Raw genomic sequence first — 15098 nt, 5'->3', positions numbered from 1 at the left:
TTTGCTGGTGCTTACATACGTATGTACACACGCAACTACACCTATGAATACAGAGCTTTCTCTCTGTGAATATATATGCAGAGAGATAGAAACAAAGACCTTCTCAGTAATTAACTAATTCACAATTTAAACAAATCTCCTTTGAAAAGGTAAAATAACTTCATAAAGTTCCTAATATTTGTGGTCTGCCTGCTTCCTAGGTGATGAGCACACAGGAGCTTCGAAGAGCTTCCGGCCTTGGTGTAGCGGGGTCCAGAGAAAAGGTCACAGCCTGGGAGGGGGTGGCCACACAGCCGGTGCAGAGAAGCATGTTTACGATGAAGCATTTGTGATGTGGACATTAGTGCAAGACTGCCTGCCAGGGAGCCTGGCTTCGTTCTGCTGCTCCCTGACGTGTGACCTTGAGCCGGTCTCTGAACTTCTCCAATCCTGGCTCCCAGTCTGTAGAGCGGAGACGTTAACTCCCACTTACAGGATTATTGTGACAACTGCAGTGGCTGCCGCTGACTGCCCTGGTCGGGGGGTGCTGGACGGAGTGAGGTCCGGCCAAACGACGTCTACTTCTCCAGGGAAAACGCCACCGGTCTGACCAGTGCAGCACCTGAGGTGCTGTCCACCGTCTCCCAGACACAGCGTTTGTGTTCAGGAACCGGGACTCTGACAACCTGGACATTTGAGTGTTTTCATCTGAAAACCTGAGACGAACTCTCCTCCCCTGCAGCCTGTGATGAAAACGTGGAGCTGTCACTTGCCGTCTTGTGATCAAATCGTCTTCTTTGGGAAACAGTGACCAAATCTTAACTTCATATTTCCTCCACTGATTACGGCATATTTGTTGACTTGACTCCGTTGTTGACTTGAGGGATACTCAGGGCGACCCCTGCTTCATAAACTGTAGGTTTTGGCGATCTTACTCCTTCTTTGTTTGGGGAGATTTTCTGTTTCAGAACTGCATCCAGTCATTAAAAGTATCTGTACTGATCTCCTACGATGCGCGGGGCACCAATGCTAATCCCGCGGGCGTGGCCGTGCACGAAAGTGGGCAAGTGTGAGTCCTCCTGCCGGGAGCACGTCTGCAGGTTTGGGGAGACCTGGGCCATCCTTCCGGGACGGCCCCATCAGTCTTCCTTGACGTTTCTCCCTTTCATCCGGTGCACACTTCTTAAAGCTGTTTTCATGTTTGTTTCTGGTGATGTATTTCTTTTCCTCCTTTCCTTTTAGGTCTGTGGTCACGCAGTGAAAGTGAGGATTCCATGGAAGAAAACGTCCATAGGATTTTCCTCTGGTTTTGAATCTACATGATGCCAAAGCCTTTGAACAATTCTGTCTAAATTTCAGTTAAATTGTTGCTGTGCGTTCAATGCAAGCAAATGCCCAATTCTGCCGTGGGGCCGTCACTTCACTTCTCTGGGACCTCGATTTTTCAAGCTTAAAAGTAAGGCAGAACTAATGCTTTATGATTCTAGAATTGAATATTTTGTCGTAGTTTAAACCTCCAGGGATTAAGTTTTTGATCTGCGAAGTGGGTACAAAAACGTACTAGCCTCACAGGCCCATTAGTGTTCAAAGAGGAATTCCAAAGCTTCTAAAGATGCCAACTGCTTGTCGTGACCGTGCGTTTCCACGCTTGCCCCTTGTTAGGGGGCAACATGTGGGCAGGTGAAGGGGCGCAGTGACAGCCCTTTTGAGATGAGTGCTTCTTGCTCTTTGAATTTTTCAGCTCTGGCAGAGGACTGAGTATTAGGAACTCAAAGAGTGATTTCATAAAGAAAAAAGAGTGTAGTTTATACCAAAATGGAATAAACCCCCTTTTGAGTAACAACAATCTGCATAAATGCTTTAAGAAAGCCTATAATTATGATAAAAATGTTGCTCAAAGTTAAAATTATGAAGCAATCAAGATTTATAAACAGTCTCTCATCGACTTTTAATCATTCTTTCTTTTTTATATACAAACTGTACACAATATATGGTTGCAATATATCATACTATACATTTTATTTTCAGTAATTTAGCTGAGTAAAATATATGTGAGGTGACACTGAGGAACTAGGTTATATATGCACATGATTATGGGTGTATAGCTGCCTACATCTCACACACACACACACACACACACACACTCACACACACACACACTGAGACAGTTATGCATCTTTTTGGCTAGTATCTTACACAGAAAAGATGCATGCTTTTACTGTATCGGAGTATCTTTACAATTTTAATTAACACAGCTCCTTTTGCAATAGTTTGAAAAAGTATGACATGCATATGAGTATTAATTTATTTCTGCCAAAAGAAACTATTTTAATAACTGGATGATTGAAGCCAAAACTGACCAGATTGACCAATATTTGTCTATATTGGGCAAAAATTGCCTAATGTGAGTGGATAGTCACCACGCAAATTTGGTGACCGTGTGGATGGCTGACCTGCAATATGAGTTTGCAGATACTGTGTTTGGAAGTTTCTCTTCAATGATTTAAAAATGTTTAAGCTTCAATCAAAGCGTGAAACGGAAGGGTAACCTTGACAGCAATAGACATTTGTTAACTGGCGTTTTCTGTCAGGGATCCAAAGACAATTCTGGAAATATTTCCAATAATTGTAAAAGTGATTTTCCTGTAGGCCATCCTTATCTCCTTTGATATTCTTAACACCTAACATCTACTTCATCTTTGTCTTAACACTTAACCTCCAGAAAACTAGCCTGCTGCTTTTAATTCCAGTGTTTTCCCTCGTTTGGTTCTCGCTACAGCTAACTACACCTGTAAGAGTACAAAGAACCAACTCTCAAAATTCCAAAGGGCTTTTTAGGTAGAATTTCATTGTCTGAATGTTTGAAAGGGAAGCATTAACTACGGAAACTTTATCATCTCAATAAATACTGACCTACAGCACATCGGTTCTTCTAAGGCGAACATCCTCAGCTGGACTTTACATCCTCTAAAAGGTACATTCGTTCTTGCTCTCTTGGAAGACTCGGCCACGACAGATGTGTCAGGACCAGTTAGCTACACTTAACAACACAATTCTGAATCTGATCTTACTCAAAGCATTTCCGTGGTGCTCCATTTCTCTGAAGATACGATCTCATATTGTTAACAAAGCCCCTGCCTGCTTTTCCACATCACCTTGTGTTGCTGTCCCCAGACACCAAGGCCCAGCCCCAGGAGACTTCCATTCCTGCCCTGGGGACCTCCTCTCACAATCTTTCCTTGGTTCTCATATGTTCCTTTATCTCATATTTCTTCCCTTAAACTTTTGTCTGGCCTACCCAGCACTCAAGTCACTTGCTTGAAGATGCTTTCTTTCCTGATCTAAATTAGGGTAGTCTGTTCTATCTTAAACATACAACACCTATCACAACTTGAACCACAAATTTATTTCTATGATTATTTGTTTAAGATCCATTTTCCCCCCATAGACTGTAAACTTCCTGAGGGCAAGGATCATGTCATTTGTTCAACCCTGTATTTCTAATGCCTCCTACATTGTAGACACTCAAGAAATATTTGCTGAATAGGTAAAAATAAACAATAACGGCCGGCTGCCTATGATGGAGAAACCATACTGAATTGTTCTTAAGCCACAAACAACTGTAAAATCTGACAAAATATGAGGCAATTGTCTCGCAGCAGCAGGTAACAGGCATCACAAGGTCAGGATCTCTAACAGCAGGAAGCTCATGAGGTAAGCCCCATGGCCTGGCTCTCTTCCTGGGAACACTTTTCTGGCCATGGTGCAGAGGATGGGGACCCAAGGACAGCAGGATGGTCTCTCTGAGTTGAGAAAGCAGAAATCAGAGTTCTGGGTACCTGAAGCAGCTGGAATCTGCAGGGTAGAACATCAGAGAAGAGAAAGCCATGCAACAAGAGGGCCCCAGAAGTCCTGTGGGGGCCCCAGGAAAATGTGGCTGAGGCCAGGCTGTCCACACACAAGGTAGGATTAACCAAGGCTTATCAGATAGAAGATGGTAGGGGACTGAGAGTGAAACAGTAACCAGAAGCTGAGCAGTGCAGACACTGCCAGGGGGATGGGTCTCATTAATACCAAACCAACACCTGCAGCATCCAGATGAGACACCAGAGGGATGGCCTTAGGGTGAGGATCACATGCTTGGGTACGATTTGCCCTAGTCCAGCCCTAACAAACCTAATGCCAAGCCCTGTAAAGATCCACAGGGGAAGCAAATATATGTTGAAGGTTAAGTCTGGTCGAGTTAGAGGGACTTCAGAAAAACTTTGGACTTCTACACATGTGACAAGAAACCATGGACCCAAGTTCATGGTGGTCATCCAGTGACTGATCTGCTTGCTGTCATGAGTCAATATGGAGAAGAGGAAGGTAACAGAACCCAGTCTCCACAGTGTATTATCTACAATCTATATGTAGATCCACAGTCTATATCTGCGATTATTTTGCCATGAACAACTGCCCCTGGAGTTCTTCTCATGTGGATGGGCAGGGACTGCAAGGTGGCTATGTGCAGATCTCTAATCTTTAGCTCCAACAATCCTTCAGCTCTTGGGGTTGTCTTCTTTGAACCACTTTATATTCCAATCAATTATTATAATCATTCCCTTGAAATACTCTCAGCCTCCTGGCTCCATTCTTTTTTCACTAACTCTACTATGGCCAAACCACAATCTTAGTCAAAGTGAACTCTTCACACTGCATACCTTCAACTGAACAGCTGTATATGGTTAGAGGAAACAGACAGACAAGCAGACAGACAGACAATCACTAGACACATTGGGAAATAGGAAAATGAGATCTACAGTCAAGAGAAAAAGCAGTCAATAGAAACCATCCCGAGATGACCCAGATGGTGCACTCTGCAAAGATTTCATAAATCTGTTCAAAGAACCGAAGGAAAATATGGTATTAATAAGTGAACAGATTGGGAATCTCAGCAAAGATTTGGAAATTCTAAAGAAGAATCAAATGGAAATTATGAACTTAAAAGTATAAGGAACTTATACTGCAAAAGTAACTGCAAAGAAAAATTCATAAAATAGGCTTACAGCAGGTAGAAAATATTAGAAGGAAGAGTAATTAATTTGAAGCCATCAAAAAAATGATCCAACCTGAAGAACAGACAGAGAAAAATTAAAGAAAAATCAACAGAGCCTCAGGGACATGTGGACATTATCAAGTGGTCTAATATATATGTAACTGGGTCAGAAGGGGAAGCAAGCAATACTGAGGCATAAACATTTTTTTGAGGAAATAATGGCCAGATACCTGCCTAATTTGATGAAAAACATGACCTATAGATCCAGGAAGCTCATCAAACTCCCAGAAAGATGAACATAAAAACAATCATATCTAGGCACATTGTAGTTAAACTGCTGAAAACAAAGATAAAGGGAAAATCATGAAATTAGCTGGAGAAAAAGGACACATGTATAGGATTATAAATGTACTCCTCAGGAAATACAATGGGGACCAGAAAATGAAGGAAGGGTACCTTTAGAATGATGAAAGAAACACCAAAAACAACACTACCAACCCACAGGTATTCCACACGAAGCAAACATATCCTTCAAAAGACGGTTGAAAGGAGTTGTTTTTGCATCATTGAAAGCCGACAGTATTTACAGCCAACAGACCTGCATGATAAAAACGGCGAAAGGACACCCTTTGGAGTGCAAGGACATGAAAGCTGGTAGAAACTAGCATCTACAGGAAGACGTGAAGAGCCACAGACACGTGAAATGTCTTCTTTTTGTCTCATAATTTACTAGAAGATAACTCAGTGTGTAAAAAGTAAGTCTGCAACTTTAGCATTAGTGTAGCATTAACAGCTCCATATGGAGATTGAATCCATATCTTTCGCTTCACTAATTCCAACAAACAATGCTTACTTTCAGATAAAGCAAAAAAGAAAAAGAAAACAAAACAACACAACACAATGTTGGGAGTAATAATGTTTGATTACAAAGTGAACTAAAGTATTGGGAGTTTGTGAATTGTAAGAATATTTTGCCAAGAGTGAGTTTTTAATCCAATCCTATCAGATTTCTTCAAGATGAAACACCTCTTACCTTCTAGTCAGAAACTAGGCTGTGTTGAGGAATTACTGTGTTCTTTTAAGATACGATAAATATTCTACCTGCATTGTGTTGTTAGCTTGATTCTCTACCTGTCTCTTGATCTCCTCAAGAGGGCTTGCTTCATTAAAGACAAGGGACAGGATGCTGAGTGAAGAATCGGGCCCATTTTTACAAACTGAGCTTTGATTGCAACATAAATTGAGTAATCTTTCATACTTCTGCCCAAGGGCATGTGGGATAATTTCTCCTCATGAGAGGTACATGGGGAGACATTAGAGCTGGATCTCTATGCATAATGATAAATAAGGATGCTCTCCTTTTGAGAATAAAAAAAAATAGCCAAACACCCACTGAAAGACTCTTTCCCCCTTCCCTCTCTTCCCTTCTCTTCTTGTCTTCACTCCCTCCTTCCTCTCTCTCTCCTCCTCCTCCTTCCCTTCCTCTTCTTCTTTCTCTCCCTCTCCCTCCTTCCTCCTTCTGTCCATCTGTCTTTGTCTTTCCTCTGTCTCTCTCTCTCTCATTGGACACTGGCCACACATTTTTTTTTTCCTGTAATAGAAGATGATTTTCTATGTTTAGTTATGAGTCCTCTATTTTAAGTGAATTACACTCTGGAATAAAGAAAGCATGCTGTATCACACTGAACTTAGGATTTTGAAAAAAGAAAATTTTTCATTGATTAGGATAAATGTAGTATTGCCTGTGAGGACACCTAGTTTTCATCTTTCCCTATTTATTTTCTTTGCCACTTGACATAAAAACAGAGTTTTGTTTTACTGTCTTTATAAATGTGAAGGTACAACACACACACACACACACACACACACGGCTATCTCCCTTCTGATGACATGTACACTTACCAAGGTCTTTTCTTTGAGGCTTCATGGGATGCTCTCTCAAAAACTGTTGAAGCTCTGCATTTCAATAAAAAATCTGAAAAAGTGTGTTTCATATGCCAGTTTGATAGTCGTTTGTAGTGTTATAATATTAAAAGAGCAGTGCTAAGCAAAAAGCCTTATCTAATTTTGTAGACAAATTTACTTATGTTTTAAAATTAGACTATTATTGAACTTTTTTTTTGGTACAATTACTGGATTTTTCTCACATCTCCTATATGTGATTCAAAAACTACCTTTCTTAACTTTGTATCTTGAAATGAAATACCCCTTGACCACAGCATGGACATCACCTGGGAGCTTGTTAGAAGTACAGCATCTCAGGTCCCATCCCAGACCTACTGAAGCAGAATCTGCATTTTCAAAGGACCCCTTTAAAGGGAAGTGCCACTTTACAACATTTCAGATTTGCCTATTAGATTGATGTTTACTGGAATAGTTTCATAGAATAAAATACTGTCATGTACTTTTTTTGAGGCAACCTCATGCAATCAATCCCCAAACAGAAGTTAATAAGAATTTTAAATTATTGTTTCTGATACTTTTCTGGAATTTGTTTTAAATTCAGTGTGTTGAACAAAAGATTGTTTTATATTTTAAAATAATGATTAAAAAGTGCATTATAATGTTCCTCTAAGATAATTCAGGAGCTATTTGGGAGTTAGATTATTTCAAATCTTAGTTTAGCATCTAAGTACTTAATTATTTAATATCTAGTTACTTATCACCCCATGCTGCTTTGTAGTTGCTAAAATATAAACTATTTTTCATGATTTAAAAAATGTAAACTTGTTTTCCATCTTATATACTTCCTAAAATAGATGTACATTTGTGTTATAACTCCTCCATCATCTAGACACTGAGAGAAGGAAAAGGAGCATTGAAATGAAGTGAATATCCACAAAATGCCATTATGAGTTGGGAAGCAGAGAACTGGGGGTTACAGTTAAAGACTAGGGACAATCAGCTTCTAAATTAATTTTACCTCTCTTCTCTCTGGATTTCTTAAGCCATTATTTACAAGCTGTCAAATTTTATGGTTGAAGTAATTTGTATAAAATATGCAGTGAAAGCATATTTTATCCATTGATTTCTTGGCTGTTCATGGTTGCCACTCATCTCCTGAAGAACTCTTTTTTTTTTTGCTGCACGAAGCATAGATTAAAATATCAGTTTTCAATCCTGACTCAAATGTGGAGACAAAGAAAATGGGTCACGAAGTTAGGAGGGCCTGGGTCTAAATCACACTCTGCCCTCGACTAATTGTGTGTTCTCAGTCAAGTCATCCCATGTCTCTGGGCCACAACTTCTTCATTTAAAACTGTAGATAATAATAACATAACATCAGAGATAGTTGTAGTGACAATAAATGACTTAACACATGCGAAGCTCTATCACTTGGCAAATTTTTGATGGGCTTTGAGAGAAAGTGGTGGTTTTTTTTGATGGAATTTTTTATAAGTACATCTTTATCTTTACTTGCGTTTCTTATTGAAAGAACTGCCACTTCCAGTAAACAGCAGACTAGATAATTTGCTATAATATTATGATATTATAAAAGCAAATATAATTTTATAAGATTATAAAAGCTAATATAATTAACTATAGTAACTGTATAATTTGCTATGTCCTACAGAGGATAACCCAACAAGGTGGGAAAAATGTAAAATAAACAAAATCAATTTTTTAAAGCATCAAAGAATTAACAAGATAGTGAGAGATTACTGGACCGAAATCTGAGAGGGGGCTGGAACCCAGAGGCAGACCGGGCAGGAAGGGCCTCTTTGGATCTCATGGGCAATGACTGATCAGAAAGCCAAGGCTGAAACTTGAACCAGGCTTCTGGTAGCCTCACAGAGCCGAGGGAAAAAGCTGGACTTCGGGGCTTACCAAACTGGAGACTTTGACAAAGGGACCCCCACTTCGGGCTGACATCCCTGAGGAACTTCACCGCAGGAGAAAGGACAATGTAGACAGTCTCCCCACAGTTCTGCAGCCCCGTTTCATACCACCAAGGTGACCATGAAAACCTCAAGACTTGAACTTGGTTTAAGGTGGTCCCAGACTGCTACCCTCCCCAGTGAGCTACAGAAGCAAATAAAGATCTTCCCTAACGGAAGACAGCATCATCCTAGGCCTCAGACGATTTCCTCAGATGCTTAAAACAGCAACAACAACACTGTGTCCAGCACACAGTCAAAGATAACCGGATACAAGAGGCAACAACACCATGACTGAGAAGGAGCAAAGACGAGAGACACCAAGAACAGAACCACAGTGACTCCAGATACTAAAATTATGAGATGTGGTCTAGATGATAATTATATTCACTGTTTTAGGAGATCAAGCCAAGCTCAAAAAATGGGCAGGGAATTGGAAACTACAAAAAGTGAAAAATAAATTTTTCGGAATTCAGAAGAAAAAAATATAATAACTCAATTAAGAACCCACTGGATCGATTTAAGACAAATGAGAGCTAAAGAGAGAATCAGTGAACTGGCAGATAGTTTAGAAGTAATCAAAAGATCATCATGAACAAACTACCGATGAAAAACACAGAAGCAAAAGTTCTAAGTCTCTTACCTTTACTTCTGTGTTTTTCATCTGTAGTTTGCTTTCAGTCAGACTGGGCCTTGGGTCAGGGGAATGAGACCCTTACCCCTGGCACAAAATTTAAGAAGGTGTCAAAACTCGTAGTTATCAGGACAAATAATAGCTCCTGACTGGGCTGAGAGAGCCTACAGATTTGGCTTTCCCCAGCAATGCCAGTGGAAGCAGGCATTTCCAGAGTGTTCAGGCAATAATATGGTTCATCAAACCTGAAAACCCACTTAGCTTGGGAATTTTAAAAAATTAACCTTGACGAAAATTTAAGTGACATAACAGCATTAAAAAATTCAGAGGGTTAGAGAAAAGAAAAGAAACACTTAATTCTACCACCCTGAATACCGATCATTTTATGCGTTCCTTTCGAACCTTTGTTCACACGCCCGTGACTTTACGTGGTTGTAAGAGTGGGACCTGCAGCCACAAACCTATGTGCTCACTCCCACATGGGGGGCTGGGACAGCTCCCTCTTCTCCCCTGGGACGGCTGACGTGGGACAGTATATCCAGGTCCAGGGGCTGTTGGGACAAAGTACCACATGCTGGGTGGCTTAGAACAACAGAAATGTACTCTCTCACTGTCCTGGAGGCCAGAAGTCTGAAGCCAAGGTGCCAACAGGGCCTTGCCCCTCGGACGCTCTGCGTGGACTCCTTCCTGCCTCTTCCAGCTTCCGGGCCACTGGCAGTTCTGGGCGTTTCTGGGCATGCCGCTGCATCAGCCCAGTCTCTGTCTCCTCTGTTACATGGTCTTCTCCTCCCTGTGTCTGTCTTCGCCTCTTGTCCTCTCTGTAGAAGGACACCAGTCATGTTGGATTAGGGCCCTTCCTGCTCCAGTATGAACTCATCTAATTATACCTCCAAAGGCTGTTTCCAAATAAGGTCACACACTCAGGTCCTGGGGGTTAGACTTCAACACGTCCTTTGTGGGACATGATTCAATCCATAACAGAGGCTCAACCAGCAAAGGCAGCAAGGTGGCCAGGGAGGTGGCGACACTGGTGTGACAGGCCACGGGGACAGGGCCTTCCTCTCCAACTTTCCTTTACAAATGTCACCTGTGACCTCTTAGGAAGCCCTTCTCTATTCACCTAACAAAGCTCCTTGTTGGGCTGGAGAATTTTTCACTGTTAAGCTGGACTCTAGTGGCTCAGCTTGCCAAGAAATAAAAAAGTGTGCTGACTTCATTTATTTTTTGTCCGATCCTATTGTTTTTCAGACAGAAAGTATATCCCCGCCCCCGGCATCAGCCTAAATTAACCCCGCATGTTGTGTTAATAGTCCTAAGGACCCAGCGGGACTTTGGCAGGGGTTTGACACATACTCAGTTGAATCTCATGCATCTTTCTGAGGATGCTCCTGGGCAAATCAGTAGTTGCAGTGGTCATAAAAAGACAACGATTTGGTCCTTCTTAAAAGGTTAAAGGTATTAACATAGCAAAAGATTGAACGTCTTTCCAAGGAATAGTTGTGCATTTTAGTCAAAGTATGCTCTATGTTTCCATGCATCTCTACAGTTTGTTTGAGATTTACATTTTCTTTTGCAGAAGTGAGCACTTGTCAGTTACCCACTGAGGGGGTGCTGTGATAGAGAGGTTTTTTTCTCAGTAATCGCCCGAATAAAACCACTTATGCAAAATGCCATTTCTGGTGCATGTGTACAAAGCAGGCGGCATGCTTGGAAAGGAGCACCGGGGTCAGCGTCTCTGCCCGATGGGATTAGGTTTGCGTTTTGATAGTTTCAGTCCATATCAAGGTTATTTCGGTGCAGTAGATGAAGGCTCTTTCCAGGGAGCATAAAGCCATTGAAATACATGAAATAAACCAACTTCCTGGGAGACCACCTGGGGATGAGGGATCCAAGGCTAGGAAGTGCCCTGTGTCGGGTTCCTGGAGCAGCTCTGAGGGACCTGGGGTCTCCATTTCTCACTGTCCCAGTGCTGCATGGGCCAAAGAGTGATCTTGTAGGTGTGGCACATTCTTTTCCTAAAATGAAATCTGAATTAAGGTCCTTGCTAGTTTGAAGTCATTCTGGAAAGAGAGCTGTGTGCTGGCCACAAGCATATCGCTTCGGAGTTTTAGGACCCTATTGTCTCAAGCAAAGCTTTTAATAGATATTATTATTACTCAGTAATCATTCAGTAGATATTACTAAAGGCCCTCGATGAGCTGGGTGCTGAGTACATTCAGACCACGGCCAATGGCAAAAAGATGGAATGGAATGAACTGCTACTACACAGGCCAACATGAATGAATCTCTCAAACATCATTTTGACCCAAATAAGCCAAAATCAAAAGAATTCATGCTGTGCATCCACTTGTAGAAAGCTGAAAATCAGGTAAGCCAGCCCATGATGTCTGGAGTTAGGATGTGGGCAGGGGTGGTGACTGGATGTCTCTGGTTCCAAGTCTGGGGGCTGGTTACAGGCTGTAGGCGATTCACCTTGTGGCAGTTCATCGGGCTTCATCCTGAGAGCTGGGCACCTCTCCATATGCACCTTAGACGTCAATCAAAGCTGCTTATAAAATGGTGGAGGGTGCTGAAGCAGTGACGTGACCCAGTGCAGATATAAGGGCTTCTCGTGCCGTGCAGGACAGATTCGATGGCCGGAAACAGTGAGGGGCTCCTGCACTTGAGCCAGTGATGGGGTCTGGGGAGGTGACGGTTGGGAGGGAGAGGACACATAGGTCAAAGTGCCCTTGGGAGGAGAGATGCCATGACCTGCTGAGGGACCACGTGTGGGCGGGAAGGGAGTGACGTCCCTGCCAGGAGGAGAACTGCAGGCGGAACTGATTTATTTCTCCATCGTTTTACGTGCAGAGTCCTGTAGACAACTCAACCCAAATAACACCACACTCATCATCGTGGAGACCGAGGCCAGGAGATTCAGGGGAGCAGCTGGTAACTTTATTCGGCATTCCCCGCCCCCCCCGCGTGTCCTCAAATCCACACTGGGTCGCTTATCTCAGCGTGGGCACCAAGCCCGCTGAGGGCGCATCAGCTCTGCATTGTGGTGCCAGAGACGTGGGGCCACGAGGCGGCTGGTGCCGGGACACAGGCTCACGTTCAAAACTCGCGGTCCAGCGGCGACCGTGGAACAAGAGGAGGCCCAGCAACCTGCATGACTTCAAGTCTGCAAATCCCTTTCCAAGATGTGAGAGCCAGGGCACAGCAGGTTCATCCCCACACGTTTCGAGGTAAAGAAATACAGAAGGGAAACAACACCCCCCTCCCCAAAATCCCTCTGGCAGCTCGGTTCCCCCCGCCGGCACTCGTGATTACAGGGCACGGAAATAAATCCTGCTTATTACGTCTGGGCACCCGCGGAGCGGCCTTGGGATGACTGAAGGTACTTTCCAGACGTCGATGCTCAGATTCATCCTACGTAGCTTTATTTCTCCGTTTTCTTTCTGTGCTGATGGCAACGTCCTGTGTCTGACTGTCCACCGCTGTGACCACCAGCCCCTGGGGCTCCTTAGCCCTCGACCTGTGGGGAAGCAACTGAGCTCCTGAAGCTTTCATTTCCTTCAACTTAAATTTAAAGACCCACGTAGAGCTGCCACGGTGACCTCTGCAGGTGCAGATACACCAAGGCCGGCGTGTGTTCCCATATTTGTGACGGCGCTCCCTAGCAGGGGAAAGATGTATTTGATATTTCCTCCAAAGCCATGCTTGAGACACCTGTAGTGATCATTATTCTCACGAAGGAAATGCTTGCGTTTGTAGCATTGTTCCTATTTTACCAAAGAAACAAGAGATTGGCTTAAGATCTGGGAGAATTAATGGATTTATTTTTCTCAGCTGAGGGTTATTGGAGTGAAAGCAGCTCGGGTTTTCATTGATTCAACACATATTTATCGAGAGCTGCTTACCAGTCAGTAATCTGGGTTCTGGAGGTGTAGCCGGGGAAACAGACAAGAAACTAACAGATAAGAGGATTACATGCCGATGCTAAGTGATGGTCCACGCTTTGGGGAAAATAAAGCAGAGTTAAGGGGAGAAGGATTCTAGGTTGGTCAGGGCAGGTCTCGGGGATAAGATGACACTCGAGCAGAACTTTCTGGAAGAGCGAGCATCGTGAACAGAAGCCGCGATGGGAGAGAGCTCGGGGTAGTCAAGGAGTCACAGGAGCCAGTTTCCTGGAGCAGAAAGAGTGGGGAGAGTGGTCAGGTCTGCGGGAGCTTCTGCTCGAATCTCGAGCGAGTTGGGAGGCGGTTGGAGGATCCTGAGCAGGAGAGTGTAGACTCTGTCCTCCCGAGGCCGGGGACACACAGTGACCGCCAGGGCAGCACCTGGGGAACATCCACAAGAGTGTGCGCAGTGGGCTCTCAGCAAGGACCCTCGGACTCTAGCGTGTCGGCCAGAGGACTGTGCCCGTGGTGCCTGGCTGACCAGGCGGGTTCCTTAGCTTCTTGGCTTTGGTTTTCTCATCTGAATAAATGGACGATCTCCTTGTTGTGAGTGTCACACGGGCTCCGATGCACATCAGTAAACAGCACCCTTTTGTTGTTGTTTTAGCAGAACAAGCCTGTTCTCCAAGAATAAATGCAAAGATTAGATGATGTTTGGCGATGATTATCTGACAGTCACTAGATCCTGGGCCTTGGGAAGCTCTCTGTCTGGTTCTCAGGTTTTTTGTTGTTGTTGTTGTTGTTGTTTTAATTTATTTTTGGCTGTGTTGGGTCCTTGTTGCTGTGCGCGGACTTTCTCTAGTTGTGGCGAGTGGGGGCCACTCTTTGTTGCGATGCGCAGGCTTCTCGTTGTGGTGGCTTCTCTTGTTGTGGAGCATGGGCTCTAGGTGCGCAGGCTTCAGTAGTTGTGGCACATGGACTCTAGAGCGCAGGCTCAGCGGCCATGGCTCACGGGCTCAGTTGCTCCGCAGCATGTGGAATCCTCCCGGACCAAGGCTCGAACCCGTGTCCCCCGCATTGGCAGGCGGACTTCCAACCACTGCGCCACCAGGGAAGTCCCTGGTCCCCAGGTTTTTATCAGTGGAATAAATACTTGGGCAAGACCTGAAGAGCTGTGAGGTCTGCTTCAGACACGCTGTGCCCCAGAGGGAGGGGCCCGGGGCAGTGGGCTCAGAGCAGGGGGAGGCCGCCTCGGAGCCCTGCAGACAAGGAGGACCCTCTGGAGGCGAGGGAGAGGGGGGCGGGGGGGACAGATGGGACCCGCATGCGAAGCCCAAGGACTAGGGTGTTGGGAGGGGAACGGGGGCGTCCAGCAGGCTGAGAAGGACTGGCTCCTGGCTCTGGGTGGGCGGCTGGCAGAGGGCTCCTTCCCTCCGTGTGGGCAGGGCTTTCCACCAAGATGCAGATGCCGGACGTAGAGACAAACACAGGCTGCTTCAACACTGCCCTGCTCCCCAGGACCTGATGGGGAGAAAAGTGCTGGACCCTAATCACAGCGGGATCGGTCACTGCCTCCTGCCCTTCCAGGCAGTGTCCCCGAGGGCCTGTGGTTCCGAGGAAACTGGGTCTCCTTCCACAGGAGAAGGACAGTTCCACGGCGGGGCCGGGGGCCACAGTGGCCTCGCAGA

The sequence above is a fragment of the Mesoplodon bidens genome (assembly GCF_964165515.1).
Source record: "Mesoplodon bidens genome assembly, chromosome: 17".
Lineage (NCBI taxonomy): Eukaryota > Metazoa > Chordata > Mammalia > Artiodactyla > Ziphiidae > Mesoplodon > Mesoplodon bidens.
This window is presented reverse-complemented; position numbering follows the sequence as displayed.